General features: G+C 37.2%; 1 protein-coding gene across 1 annotated transcript in view; it reads right to left on the reverse strand.

Annotated features, from left to right (window-relative positions):
- Positions 1 to 8,248, reverse strand: part of FHIP1A (FHF complex subunit HOOK interacting protein 1A) — a 65,952-nt gene extending 57,704 nt beyond the window's left edge. Inside the window, exon 1 of the mRNA XM_066317725.1 lies at positions 8,138 to 8,248. The gene's annotated coding sequence lies outside the window, so the exon portion shown is untranslated. The remainder of the gene's footprint in view (positions 1 to 8,137) is intronic.
- Positions 8,249 to 15,579: the final 7,331 nt, after the last annotated feature.

The following is a 15,579-nucleotide window of genomic DNA, read 5'->3' on the forward strand; positions in this document are numbered from 1 at the left end:
CAGTGAAATGAAGGTAGATTTACACCAGTGAAAGAAAAACAGAATGCTGTTGCATTCATGGTCTTAAACTTCAAGAGGTAACAAAGCTTTCTAGGCTATGAATTTTAATAATCAGAGATTAGCAATTCATCTTAGTTTCAGTTGTATCCCTCTAGGGCAAAACAGTTACCTAGAGAATCCCTGATAGGTTTTTACTAAAAGCATTGCTCCAAAAGCTGTGGTGAAGCAGCAGAACAGTTCATGGCTCACACAAGGGAGGTCCTATCCCATGTCCCACATTCTTAGCACACTCACGTTGTAGTTCCTGCTCAGTTCACAAACAAGTCAGTTCAGTAACAGCTCCAAGAAGAGTAAGACAGAAGGGAGTAAGCCAACATCACTGCAAACTGGGAACAGAGCCTGGAGAGGACAGGAGCTTCCATTCTGGACAGAGACTCCACCAGCTCTGCTGCTCTCAGAATTATTCCCTGATTTTTATTACCATAACTGCATATTTAGAGTCACCAAGTCAGATTCTTAGACTGAAGACTTAGAGACAGTAATTAATGCTGTATTAGCTCTTCTGCAATAATGTTAGAATAATTCAAACTTACTAGCAGCAAACATGTTCAGCATGTCACCAGAACCATCAGACTCCAGGTCTCATCTAATCCTGAACTGATTAATGCAAGAGCAATATTCTCTTTTATAGTAGCCACTGTACCTCTAGTAAGGAACATAAACTGATAAAGGAGAGGTAAGGAAACACTATTTGAAACACTTGCAGAACTAGACAAAAATCCATTGTATTTACTGAATATTACCACTAAGGAAAACATTCCCAGAGATTAATCTCTTTTGGTGAATAAATCAACAAAAGTTCCTGATTTTTCTCGAGTAAAATTTTCACATCCTTTCCTCTGGGATTTAAAGTGTTCTGGTTTTTCAAAGATTGTTTTTCTGTTTTATTTCCCCAAAATTAAACCTTCAACTCTGCATTGAGGCAATTCCAAGCTAAACATGACCCTTGGAGGTCAGCACATCTTCTGGCTTCTCATCCACTCCAGTAGCTAAAAGTAGGACTGTGCCTCTCCCTACCAGGCCAAAAAGAAAAGTAATCATGGAGAAAGCAACTCCTTATCTATTCTATCCCCCCGTCGAAGGTCCTTGGCACAGAAGGAAAAAATTCCAAAACGCACCTACTGTGGCACCAATCAGTAGACTAGCTCCTACCTGAAAATGCACAAAGAAGCTGACACAGTTTTGAAAAGGAAAACACACTGATAATGTTGCAGCTTTAAAATAAGAGGAGGAGCAGGAAAATAAGTGCTCCTCTAAGGCATAATACTTCCCTGACTTGCTCCTGGAACGATGCCTAGCATTACTTCCTTAATCCCAGCAAAATGAAGTTTCTTTCTTGCCATTCATAAACAGCAGAAATTTATGCTGACGTTTCTAAGGGTTTTCAGAAGAGAAATACTTCAACTATTTTGGCTTTTAAAAGAGTTTCACTGTGTTGTGACCTCCATCAGGACTTGGAACTGAAAGATTTCCTTGGTTATCAAGTCCCCCTCATCTGTTATTCTAATCTATAATCCTTCATAAATTGATGAGGCCACAGCTTTTTAATACTCTCTTGCATTCACTGAAGATACTATGCCATTTCCAAAGAAGTAAACTTTTAGTCCACACACTTTTTGCCCAGTACCACATTGTAGCCTACTTACTAGAACCACCTATGGAATGAGTGTTTTAGGAGTCTGTTTTATAAATTGGAAGGTAAGTAATTAGATCTTTGACTGTACTTAAATGTTAAAGTTACTGAACTCACATGTAAAAACTTCACTATAAAAGCCTCTTTAAAAGATTGATCTTTTCAGTTCTAACTGGTTGCTCAAGAGTGTACCTCAACATTTACATCATGAAGCTAAAATGAAGGTCTCTCTCTCCAGCACTTCCTACAACAGTAATACTCTGCTGCTGGCATGTAGAAGGAATATTTTGCATAGGTCACTTGAGAATCCACAGCGTTTTATAGATCAGCTATGTAATTTCAACACACAGAGAGAACAAACTCTCAACCAAATCAAAACTCATTAGGAGATAAAAACAATCAGCAAAACTGCTTAGATATCAGCATCCTGAGATAGGGTTGAGGGGTAGTGTTTTTTTAAATTATGTTGTTACATGTCATAAGTAGGCAGCCATTAAGCATGAACAACAACTATAAAGTGAAAAAAAATGCTGTTGAACAAAATCAATATTAAGTGGTACTTAGATCAAGTTAGTTTCTAGTACCCCTTTTTATATCTGAAGGATCACAAACTGCTTCAGAAAGCACTCAGATTTTAATTGATATAATGATTAAACTGACTAACGCCATCAGCTCTTCACTGAAACAAAATATTGATGCCCGTAAAGTAAATCTCAGAGTAGTGCCAATCAAGTCAACGAGTTACAGGAATTTTATCTGTAAGAACACCTTTGGTCAAAGTTTTGATATCATTTCAGGTTAGCCACTTTCTGTGGTAGCGTAGTCACCAAAGGTATCCCCTTAGCAAAAGATTCAAGCAAAGACATTCACATATTGTCACACACTGACTCTGTGCCGCACCTAAAATACAGTGAGAGACTTTCCCTTCCTCTTGAATATTATGTTCCTACTAGGAGAGAGGTAAAAACCCCATGTGTTTCATAAAGCAGTTTCTGTGCAAGCTGCAAAAAACATAAATCTTCAAATGAGAGCAGTAGTCAGCTGCACACCTTTGCAATATGTGAAACAGCCTACAACAGAACAACCTGTGTATAAAATGCACTGTAGCACTTCAGTGGAAGAAAGAGGAAGCTTTCAAGTTGAATGAACATAAAAAGAATACTACAATAAAACATATTGCAAACTACATGCTAGTTTCAATAAACAATGTCCTTCAGGAACACATTATATTTAAAAAAATCACTTCCACTTTGTTGGTTAAGATAAGCTACAGTTTATTTTACTTAACAGAGCCACAAAGTAGGACAAAACCAGTATTTTGCTTAGCTTGTATTTTGCAAACTTTCCATGCATATGGCAATGGAATCAATTACTTTGCACCCACCCAATTTCTTCAGTTCAAATCTCAAGCACTGCCAGAAAATCTCATTAATCTAATCTGGATAGCAAAAAGGTTTATCCAATTTTCCTTTTCAATAATGTTATACTTACAGTGTACAAAACCTTGTTTTGAAAGACTTAGAACAGAAATACTCAGTGTGCATTTCACAACATTGAACCTAGTATGAAACAAAGATCACAAATACTCTTTAAAAAGCCCAACAGTACACTTGCAGTAGGTGACAGATTAGTTTATCATTAACCCAATTTTACTTGAAGCAAACCAGAGTTTTAAAAAATTCCTGTGAATCCAGAAAGTTGCATGACAATATACTTTCACAGCTCTGAAATATATGATATGCAGAATCCTTAAAAAATTAAAATTAGTATGTGATACATTATTTAGAACTTGGATCTTGCATTCTCCTCCCACTGGATAGGTCTTCCTCTCATCTCTGTTTCTGTTTTCTGTTTTCTGCACAAGTAATAATTTGTGACAAATTACGGAACTCACTGTTACAGGCCACAAGAGTTACCAAAAGCACTGATGATTTTTAAAGCAATTTTGAAAGAAAAAGACAAAACCTGCTGAATCTATAGAATGGAAGGACTACTAAATAAGACCATAGGCTGCCCACAGTCAGGGACCCTGCCACACACTTGGATCATGCACAAGTTCTCCTGCCCCCTTCTCTCCCATCAATTCCTCATTCGAGGACAGCTCAACTTCAAAGCCCTCAGTGATCCCCAACACTCCATATACAACAAATACATCAAACACCTCCATTGTTTGGTTCATGAACAAGCAGCTTGTCTGACAACAGCTACAGAGAGGTTTCTAAGATACGTCTGTTCAACCCAACAGATTCTAGCACTACAAAACCAAATCAAAATCTAATGAACATTTAGCCTCCCAATTCAATCCATTCCTGCAGGCCTATATATTAACATTATATCTTACTCTTCTTTTTTTCACTTATTCCAAGTTTATATTTTGAAATAATAATGCATACTTTAAAACAATTTAACTAATCCACACTAGCTTTACCTGAAAACCCTCTTTGTCTTAAGAAGTACTGAGATCTAAAGAACGCACAGGAAAACATGTCAACTGAGAATTTGATCCTTCAAGATTTTGTTCTACAATCTTATTTTGTATTAATCTTTTTCTTTCTAAGATAGCTGTCACCACAATGGTGGGCTTTTCCTCCAAATTAAATGTAAAACCACTATGTTGATAATAATCTGTTTTATTATGAAAAACATAATCACTTTTTTCCTGGTTTGCTTCTTGTGGTTTCTTTATGTCTGTCATAAAATCTCTGAATTTCTAACAGCACATTAACCAAATCTGCTTTATTCAGAATGGTTACATATTCCCCTAGGTTTTACAGGGCTGCTACCAAGGACAATTTACAGTGATTTACTACTAAGGTGTAGCCAATTTTGGAAAATACCTATTTACCATGTTTATTTCCATGAGACCAAAGTTAAGGAAAACAGTTGTCACTATGATGAGAAAACCAGTCACGCTTTCCCATTTCCTCATGCCAGTGGCCTCTATCCACCATTACGCACTGCTAACTTCCCTGCACTGTGCTTAGTTCTTCAGGGCAAAATACACACTTACCTGATTAAACTCAAGACACAAGCAACAACAAGTAAATCAAGATGGTTGGACAAAACATTCTTTATGACATAGCCTGGAATTCTACAATGAATAGCTCACATTGTGTGATACATACACAAACATACACATTTTTCCTTGTTTATCTTGAGCTGAGAAAGAAAAAACACCTCATGCATTATGAAAGCCATGTATACATCTTTATATTCTGTGAATTGCCAGGTGAATGTGTCTTTTACAGACCTCTCCCTCAGCATCACAGGGAGAGCAAATTTGTATGCTAGTGTATAGTGATGAAAGATTAGAAATCAGAACCATTTAAATTATTTATATAACATCACTATTCCTCAAGAAGGCCATGCAAAGTAGCCTGCAACTGGCCCAAGGAATCCCATGAAAGAGTAAAATCATGTAATAGCTATTTGCTATTAATATTAACATTTTGTGAAATTCAAGGCAGTTTAAAAATTACCTACATCAGTAAAATGGGATCTTTCTCTATAATATTAATTCCAGATAACTGTCAGTAACCAAGTTTTTACTGGCTTGCATTTAAGATCAAACTCACTGCTGAATGAAAGAGACATTTTCCCCCTCACAAGACTGAGTCCTCACAATTTTTATGAAAAAAACCTCAAAACTCTACAAACTGACACCAGGAGGAAAAAAGCAACAAAACACCACAAACAAACAACCCCCACACCACAACTCAGGAAGAATTCAGCTGAAAGGAAGAGTGATCCTAAGGTATTGCATATACGCTAGTGGAATTTTTTCAATTTGCGTCTTTTGTCCTTCTGAAATTCCAACTTGAATCTATTGAAGTCTGACTTAGAAAAGTTTAATTGAAAACAAAAATATATGGGAACATATTTGATCCAGATGCATTAATATTTTCCAATTAAAAGCTAGGATTTAATACCAGCATGGACTAGAATTGGTAATCATAGATACTTAACAATCTTAGACTAGATACTAAAGTTCTTGTATTGAGGAATTAGGGTTTTTTCATTACTGCTGTTAGCTAAACGAAAGGAAATTCAAATATATTAGTGAAATTGAGGAGTTACACAAACACAGAACAGGAAGAAATGAGAACCAGAGAAAGACTCCACATCATTGTGTTGGTTCATGTCACTTCCTGCGATCACTGACTGTATTGCCTTCCCATCAGCATAACTAGATTTTAAACCAAGGAAAGAAGAAACAGGCAACTGAAAGCTTTACACTGCTAGAAATAAAGTTATAGATTAAGACCAGACTCCAGTTTAAATTGTTGTCTTTAGTTTTCTCTCTGGAGAAGGAAATAGACTTGTCTTTATTGTGCAAGATACTATTCTAATGCTACAAACCAGCTGAAGAACTCTTACCTACAGCAACTGATTGACAAATATCACTTTGGCAACCAAAGCTGCTTCCATACAGCCACAGAACCATGGATTAGCTGTAGGCCAGTACATGTAAAAACTTACACTCAAAAAATTTTGGATAAGGTGCCTTTAAGTCTTGGGAATATGTAGTCCTTCCATACACCCTGCTAGGTGAGCTTTTAGACAAGCCTTGATATTCCAAAACATTCTAATGATCTTGGTTTAATAAAACAGGTTTGCAACACTGTCAGAGTTGCCAACTCATCCAGAGAGTGGAAACAGTAACATACTGAATATTTGGCAAGCATCAGACTACAACTCCTCAGTTTCCTAAATACACTTTGATACCATACTTTGGAACCTTTTATAAGCTACTACAGAGAAACCAGATGCCTCCCTAATCCTTACAGAGCAGCGCAGGTTAGGATGAGACCAAGAACAAAATCCTTGCTTCCCACTTGACGAAACAGTTTCCCATCAGCATCAAGAATTGCAACAAACTGCATCAAAAAAAGAGGTGGAAGCACTTCAGGGGAGGCTAAGACCAGACACATGCTACACGAAAGGCTGCTGAGAGATGGTGTTCATTTTCATAAAGCAAGTGTTTGGTGGTTTGAAAAAAACAAATGAGGCACAAGAGTTTACCAGAATGTTAATATTTAATTATAATCAGCTATTTGTATTTTTTCTAACCAATTTGAAAGAAAACCTGGGTATATAAAAACCAGGAAGTAGTGGTTATTATGAAGTATCATTTCATATATCTTCCCCTTTCTAATGTCGATTGATCGGTATAAATGCTCCACCTGATACAACAAACACAGCTCGGGAAACCAAACACACTGTCAAGTTTCCTGTGAATTCAAACTTGTCTGTACTAATCCCAGTCTCATTTCACACCCACACATCAGGCTCTCTCCCTAACTAGCTTGGGCTTCTCTTCTTACACAGCTTCCTTATGACAATCTTGCAATTAACACCCACATCTCCTCCCCAAATGATGCCAACTCGTCTATGAAACATGCAGGCTATGAAAACCACACCCCCCTTTCATGCTCTCTCATCAGCCCATTTTGCAAACTGAGAATAAGCATCTCTTGGGGAGGTGACTCATAAGTGTTCAGCCCTTTTCACGTTGTAAAACAGCTTATCTAATAAAACAAAGCACATGTACAACGTTGCATCAAGAAACAAATTATATTCATGCTTGTAGATCAGGGTGGGGAAAAGACTTATCCGAATTTTCATCTGTCAGTTAACTAGTTTCACTGCAGAGTTAAGATAAAGTAAGGTGATCCAATGACAAGCCAAAGTCTAGGACCTCTGCCCCTTATTCAGCTTTTGTTGTAAAAGATTTTCTGTAGTTTCTGTGCTCAATTTTTAAGCTCAGCTAGAGAATGCTGGTGTTTCTTCCTTGGACTCTTTTTGTATGCTACATTGTACCTGTGAAGAGTCTGGAGAAAAAAAGAAAATGTCCATTCTTCAGATGACAAGCATTTGAATTATTTCATATTCCATAAGCCAAATTATGTGGAGATATTCTGAAATAAAAATTTAAAAAACCAGAGGAGTCTTGCAAACTCAAAAAAATCCCAGTGTACAGGCTGTTGGATTCTCAATGTGACACTGGTAACCTACCTCTGACTTACAGGGTATGTAGGCCACAATACATTTATTGCTCTCCAGAAGTTACCCGACACTAAAAGGCAGCTAAAGTACCTCTGATAACTGCTGCATATTCTTCTCACATGTAAGCAATTACTGTGATTGCCACAGGAATATTGCACAGCAGTTACAGGGCGCGGGTGTGAACACAAACAGAACTGAAACACAAAACATTGGCGGGATGCTCCAGAGGCCAGGCTATCTAAACGCAGCTGAGTGCCACTGGAGATGCCATCAGGCATCTGATACACGACTGAAGTCCCAAGCTTACCTTTCATAGGACAAGTTTCCACACAGCAAAAACTGATTGTGACACCCAGCACTCCAGACAGAAAGCTCACAGCTCAGCAAACAGCCTTCTGTTCTGAACTACCTATTACACACACACAGACACACACTTACCTTACCTGCAATTAAAGCAATGTCAACAGGTCAGCAAGGGAAAATTGGCTCTGGCAGCTCTTCCATTTGGTCAAGAGCCTAGACTTAAAGTTTCTTCAGTTTTCAGCAGCACTCAGCTTTCCACTACAGACAAGGAAAGGCAGAGAAAGCAGAAAAGTAAAAATTATCCTTCTCTATTAACAGAAATCTGGCAGTATAAAAACTGAAAAGGAAAAAAAACTCCATCTTAAAGAGAACAAGATAATAAACTCTCAAATAGGCAGGAGTAGCAGTAACAGAGCATATATCACAGCACAAGACACATCCACACAGACAAGGTCAGAGCTTCCAGGCCTTTCACCAATCCCTTAGTGAGAAGCCCTTGAAAACACAAAGGGCTGAGAGCCCCCACACCACAGCAGAAGCAATCCATATTTGCCTTCCTTGCTGCCTTCTGTTCACTGCTGCAACTCAGAAACATTTGCATCCATTCTGCAACCCAAAAACAATCATGCATAACACACTGAGTAAGTCTGAAGCAATCAAGAAACTGTTCTGGCTAAAAAGAAACCACTGGGGGAAAAAAATAAAATACAGAAGCAGAAAAATGTGGTATTACACTGAATACTAAAGCTGGCTACGCTGCCAAAAACTGATTACAAAACTCACTTTTCAGACAAGAAATGCATCATAAAAGCATCTTGTTAAACAAGCTAAACACATGCAAGGGAGAAACCCACACCTTTCTGTCAACACTGAAGTAATTCATATTAATTTTATATTTGACATGTAACAAGGCTGCACACATACAGAAAAATTCAAGTATGAAAAGGGTGTCTATTCATTTATACTGTGCTTAGCATTCAAAATTGATTTTACAGACATCCTGCTAACCTGTCTGACAGAAATTCCTCCAGACTACACAAATTAATTCAAAATAAGGAGACTGTCATTTTTCTGTGTCTTATAAGCAGGGAGGTAAAACTCTGAAAGTTTTCAGTATGCTGAAAGGAATCCTGCAAAAGTTTAAAAAGTATATACATCAAGGCAAAAATACTTTTTTATAAACATAATTTTTGTCCAAGAACTCATAGTTTAAAACAAGTTCTTAAACAGCTTCCCCATCAGGGAAGCATAAACATAACAGCCAAAAATTAAAGGGCTTATGAGAAGGCACTGTTTTTATATTGCAAATTTGACAGGGTTTTAATACATGCTGGACTAGATGACCCCAGAGATCCCTTGCTATTTCATGTTGCTGAATTTCAGGGATGATTATATCCGGTTCCTCCACAGATGTAACCAGAAATTTCATAAGAGCCTTTTAGCAACATTTTCCCCCTCAATTGCAATGAAGAGGTAGTCCTAAAAATTAGCCAGTTTCCAAGTGAAATGGTAAAAGGGTCAATCTCTCTATCCTCCAGATCATCTCTAAAATGTTTCCTGTAGCAAAATACTGTTCACAAAATTCTACCTCACTAAAACATGCTATTTTTTAAGCTATTTTCTTATTACTCAAAAAAAATTGCAAATGAGAACCTAAAGGAAGGATATTTCTCCATAATTTGTAATTAATACCAACTTCTCTCCTGCCTGCTTCACACATCCATCATATCTGGTCATAAAAATAAGGTTCCAAGTTTAATTTGTTAAATATATTCTCTCTATTTTTTGCTTTGCTGTATCTTTTATCTGGGTAAATTTTCAATGGAGCCTATAATTATATTCTTGACCAGACCATCTTCTAGCTTAAACAATTATTTTCTCCCTTGGATTACTTTCTTTAACTTGCAGCATAGCTTAAAAACTCTTGTCATACACGTACAAAACAAGTATAGTCTAAATTACATCCTCATGTTTGAGATTCGCAAGTTGATCAGCCTGGTATTTTTATTTCCTTCTACTACACATGAAAAAATCCATCAGAGAGAACAGAAAAGAGGAACACAAAAAAAAAATTAAAAGAGAAATTGCCCCTACCCAGAGTGCAAACTGAAGTCCTAAAAGTAACCCACAGCCTCTCTAGAAATCAGTCTTCTCAGCAGATGTGGGAAAGGAGCATGCAATAAGCATCTGTGGAGAGGCTTCAAGTGAACAGAATTAAGGGGGACACAGGGGGAGGGAAAAACCTCTCAGCACACTTGTTTTAAAGATTTCAGCATGCTTCCATCTAAATATCATCTTTTATTGAGAATCACATGCCTGAGATTGAAAATTAGTACAGGAGACTGAAACCAGAGCCAATGAAGAACGGTCACATGAGGGACAATCCCATTTCTGACATGGCTAGTGCATGTTTTCAAATATATACTTAATAAAAAAATTACACAGTGCTGCCATATTATCCAAACTTATGCAGTGTTTCAGCTTCAAAGTCCTGCAAGACTGATTCAATGAATCTTTGTTGCTGCTACCAAGGCAGTAAAGAAAATCACAAAGGACTGTTCTTTGGTAGGCTACAAAAGTTCTTTTGTAGTCTACAAAAGACTTCACTATGATATCCAGTTAATGTGCAGGTTTTAGAGAGAAGGCACTCAGAACATGGAATGATTTCCTGATCAAGCATATGTTAAATAATATGAAACCTTAGCACCAAGCTATGGAAAACATCCAGAACCTAAGTGCCTTTAGCTTCCCAAGCAATTTGGAAAAAAAAAACAAACCAAAAACCCACATAAAACCAAACCCACACAGATACCCCTTAGATACAGAGTGCAAAAGAAGACTCACTCTAATATATGAAAGAACAAAAATTTGAATAATTTAGCAAGTCCCAATTTTGAATCATCCTTTTAAATATTATTTTTAAAAGCTGTAATAAATTAAAGAAGCATGGTGATAATTGAATGCAAAGCTTCCTGTAGATGTCACCCAGGAGAGCCATATTAATCACACAGTATCACCAGTTCAGTATTGCCTGATAGGAAATAATACATCCTTATCTCCAGAGAGCACTAACACTGGGATCTCTTTGTAGGCACTGACAAACCATTACTGCCAAACACAGTCTTGCCTTATGTAACATTCTTGAAAGAGCAAATATTTTGCTTTTGCATCAAATACACTGCTTTTTAGAAGCATGCAACACCAGGCACCAGGTAAAAAATAGTACATGTCTGCATTCTGTATCCTGGACAGTAAGGAGAGGGAACAAAGGGAGAGAGAGGAGATAAAAAAAGGTTCTGCCTTCTCATTTCTAAAAACTGAGACAGGTGAGGAAAACATGAAATGGTAGAATTGCTTAAAAACTTTGAATCAGATACAAAACTGCTATATTTTATCTAATATTTTCTGTCTTGTATGATTGATATAGATTTTATATATTTTCTGGATCACAGTATTCATATGAATCATATGATTCAGAATTATAGGAATATAATAAATATATATATATCTCAGCTCATATTGCTTGGATAGCCTGAAATTCTGTCCTAAAATGGGTGTGGTGAGGCATGTATATTAAAAAGCCTTAGAACATAACCAATTCTTAGTAGTACCCTCCATGAATTAGGATGCTCTACTTTGTATCTTGAGATCATCAAACCTTAACAGATAGCAGTTTTCAGTGTTTCCTCAGTCCATAGCAGAGAAGACTGTCAAACTTTCTTTTAACAGGCAAGTTACCAGGACACTCTCAGAATGGCAAAACTCTCTTCAAGGATTTATACATTCTCTCTCTCCCTCTCTTTTTTTTTAAACACAATTAATTTTGAGGTCAGGGTTATACTGCATTTTATTTGAGAGGAAAGTTGTCCTTAGAGACTGTATCGCGTTCCATGCATCTTAACCTACACCACTACCCAAGCTCGATATTATGAAAGATGCATAACTTTGTGGCTTGGGAAATTCAAATTGCTTTCCTTATCTTTCCCCTTCATGTGAGAGGCTAAGAAAATAATCCTAGAAACCATAGTCCACAGATATATATGAATCAATACAAACACTCCCAGTACCAACAGATGCCATTCAAAAAAGCAGATGGACTTCAAATATTAAGAGGGAAGTACGTTCCAGTTTCATACATGCATGAATTAAGATAACAAACACACAGAGGTGATACCTCCTGAGAAATCTCCCTCTGTGAATAACAAACCAGAAATCTTCTAAACTGCTAATTTTACATAAAAATGTGCCTATTTGCTTTTGATTTAAAGATCAGTTGTTACTGCAGGACTTCCTCAAATCTTTGTTTTCCTTCTGCTATTCACAGTTCTTCCCATTAACATGCAGCTGAAATTAAAACCTTTGTTCAATGTCACTCTTGTTATCCCTATCATTTGGACAAGAAATACCACGCAGTGAAGAGCCCCTTCTGTTTTGGACTGCTACTGGACAAATAATTAAATAAAAAGAATTAGTGTATTCAAATAATAAACACAGGCTGCAAGGGCAGCACAATAGAGGGTTGTTTACAACATACAGCAGATTACATGAAAGAGTTTTCCAAATTTTCACTCGTACAAGCTGATTAAGTCTGCATGGCAGAGAACAGACTCACACAGGTCTGGAAGCACTAAAATCCTGGTGGCTTAAATGCAACACCACACAAATATGATAAAATTGTTTTCCAAGCTAGTCCAGGCATCTTGACACAACATTTCCTTGCACTCCCTGTTCTAGGATTTGCTCCTGCAGAGCCAGTGTGGGTATAGCCATGCCCACAGTCATTTTTTCATGTTGTTACCCCTAACAGGGAGTTTAGCTACTTTTCAACAGCCACAGCACTGTGCAGTTACAAGGCTCCCTCACCTACTCCATGGAGGAGAAAAGGCGAAAAAAACAACAGAGAAAGAGGCATAATGTTTTGATACCCTCTGGATCCTCCTTGCCAGTTGAAATACAAGAGTATAGGTACCAAGAAAATGTATTCTCAGTACCGTGCTCTCCCTGGATTTTACACATCGTGCTGCACCACAGTAACCACCTCCTTTTGGAAGTCGAAGGATAAAAAAAATATCACCTCAAAGTCATCTAGTCCTTCCCTCTGTGTCATGGTAATGCACATCACATTTCTGTCACAACTCACAGCTGCTTTCATTACCTGTTCTTAAAATCATACACAACTTTTTCTGATAATATATTCCAGTGCAACAATGTCTAACCAAGCAAGGAAAAAAACAGATCACTGTGAAAAACATATTTCTCTCATACACTTAGAAAAACCCTCACTTTCTCATTTCTCCCCTGTCTTCTTCACTTCTTTGAAGCAAAAATAACAGCTCCAGTTCATTCAGTCATTCCTCTAGACATCCAAGTATTCTTACTGCTCTTATCCAGACTCCCTCCAATGAGTTCGTATTACCTTGTTTTTCCTTTTAAATGATTTTTTAATTAATTCCATCTTCAAAACATTACATTACAGCAATATTGGCTGGAAAGTTTACTTCATGTAACTTGTAGAACATAATTCTATTTACACATATGAGATGCAGACACAGGATCTCACAACAGGAACTGGAAAGGTCCTTAAGGTTAACTGAAGCAAACCTAAGGGAGAAGCATTTGGTCCTTCTGGCCTTCTCTAATTGCTCCCATCAACCAGGAGGCAAAAATTACTTTAAAGAAGCCTTGCTGTGTTTGAAATAAGGAACTGTGCTATAGGGTTTTGCAATACAAACTTCATTCCCAACCTAAAGAACCAGCTTTATTTAAGAAAGCCCCAAACCTTTAAAGAGCAGAATTCAATCATTTTTTGACAGTACCTTAGTACGATACTCTCTAATTTTACAATTAGAGAATTTTCCCTTTATGTTTGTGTTCTTTCAGCAATGCTATGTTGGGTGTTAGCAATGAAAGTCTTCCAATGCTGCATGGATCGCCTTTGACATTTGCAGGGACTGCGGGCCAAACTCTGTCCCCATAGATAAAAAAAGTCAATTCTATAGCAAGGTTGACTCCTGTTATTCTTCTTGTCTACTAAAATATATAAATCCTTCGTGTATATCTCTAAAATAAACCTCTCACCCCTAAACAAGAACACTACCTCATAAGCCCATTTCTAGGGAAAACAATGGTTTTTAATCAGTTTAGCACTTGCCCACAGTCAATTCCTCCAGACATTCTTTAATAAGAATGAAATTTTGAGACTTTCTATCATAGAGTCAAGCTACCAAAGATCTACTGCTCCTCTTCTGTTAGTACTCTGAAAAGAGAAATTCTATTAGTCTAATGGTTTAATCTTAAAAATAAAATCCTATGGGCTACTGCTTATTTCTTTGTCATCCTCTACTGCTTTGGGAGGGTTTAATTCCCAAGAAAAACAGTAGAAAAATAAAGACAAACAACTCAGTAGACAAACAACTGAGTCTACAGTTGCTCATTTCCACTTGCCCCTTGCCCCTGACACCTGTACAGACAGACACTACAATCCCTCTTCTCAGTGGCACAGTATTACACATACCCTCCATGACTTAAGAGACTGCAGCAGCTCAAGGATTACATCAGCCAGCCCTTACTCTTTCAACAGAGTTTCTGTAAACACTTCAAACTTAAACTTTCCTAACTGCTCTAAAACTCACTCTTTCCTCACACCAGCTTAGGGTTTTAGCACATGCCTTGGACATCATATTCACCCCCAACTGCAAGTATCTTTTATTAGACCTGAGGCGAAGAAACAAACAAAAAAAGACCTAAGACTGCTTTGCATTATCTGCCCACAGCTCCGCTTGTCAAACAGGAGCAAACCTCCACTGACTTTCTTTCTACTAACTTTATATTTTGATAATTTCTCAGTATTCTTTTTGAGTTGGCCACTCTGAATATTGCATTTTAATTATATGTGTGTGTGCTGTATTTTTATACTTGTCCTTGGCAATCCAGCTGGGAATTCGTTTCCCTCCTTGCATTTGATGTTGAAGAACTCACTAGTAGCCAAGTCAGTCTCTCTCTACTTTTCATATTGTCCTCTGTGGAAGGATAGTTTCAATTTCTGCATTAGCATATGCCACAGATTCCAATAGTTCCTCCTTCTGAATAAATCATATTTTTATCTCAGAATATTTAAATGTACTTGGAATTACAACTGATTAGATCACATTGTCTCCTAACACCAAGGCCAATGCCAAGTGCTCCTGAAATGCTGCTGTTGACTTGATGCCTCTTTTAAACCTGAACTGTTATTACTTTAAATGTTTGCAAACAAATGTTCACTAGTAAGAGAATATGCCCTGCTGCCAGTACAGTAAAATTTTATCCCCCTTACTTGCTGCTACTTTAAATCCAGCAGTAACATTTCAGCTATTGAACCTAAGTTGCTAAAAACACTACTAGCAAAAGATATAATTTACAAATAACATGCACTAAAAATGCAATCTTTCCTAAAGTGCCTTAGTTATTGCTCTCTGAACTTTTGTTGTTGTTGTTAACAATAAAGGTTCTTTTGAGAAGAAAAAAAAGTTCTCCAAGTCCAAGGATTCCAACGGCTTCCAAGCAAAACAAACATTGTCCTACCTAGCTGAAGGAGA

This window comes from Sylvia atricapilla, chromosome 4 (genome assembly GCF_009819655.1).
Source record: "Sylvia atricapilla isolate bSylAtr1 chromosome 4, bSylAtr1.pri, whole genome shotgun sequence".
Classification (NCBI taxonomy): domain Eukaryota; kingdom Metazoa; phylum Chordata; class Aves; order Passeriformes; family Sylviidae; genus Sylvia; species Sylvia atricapilla.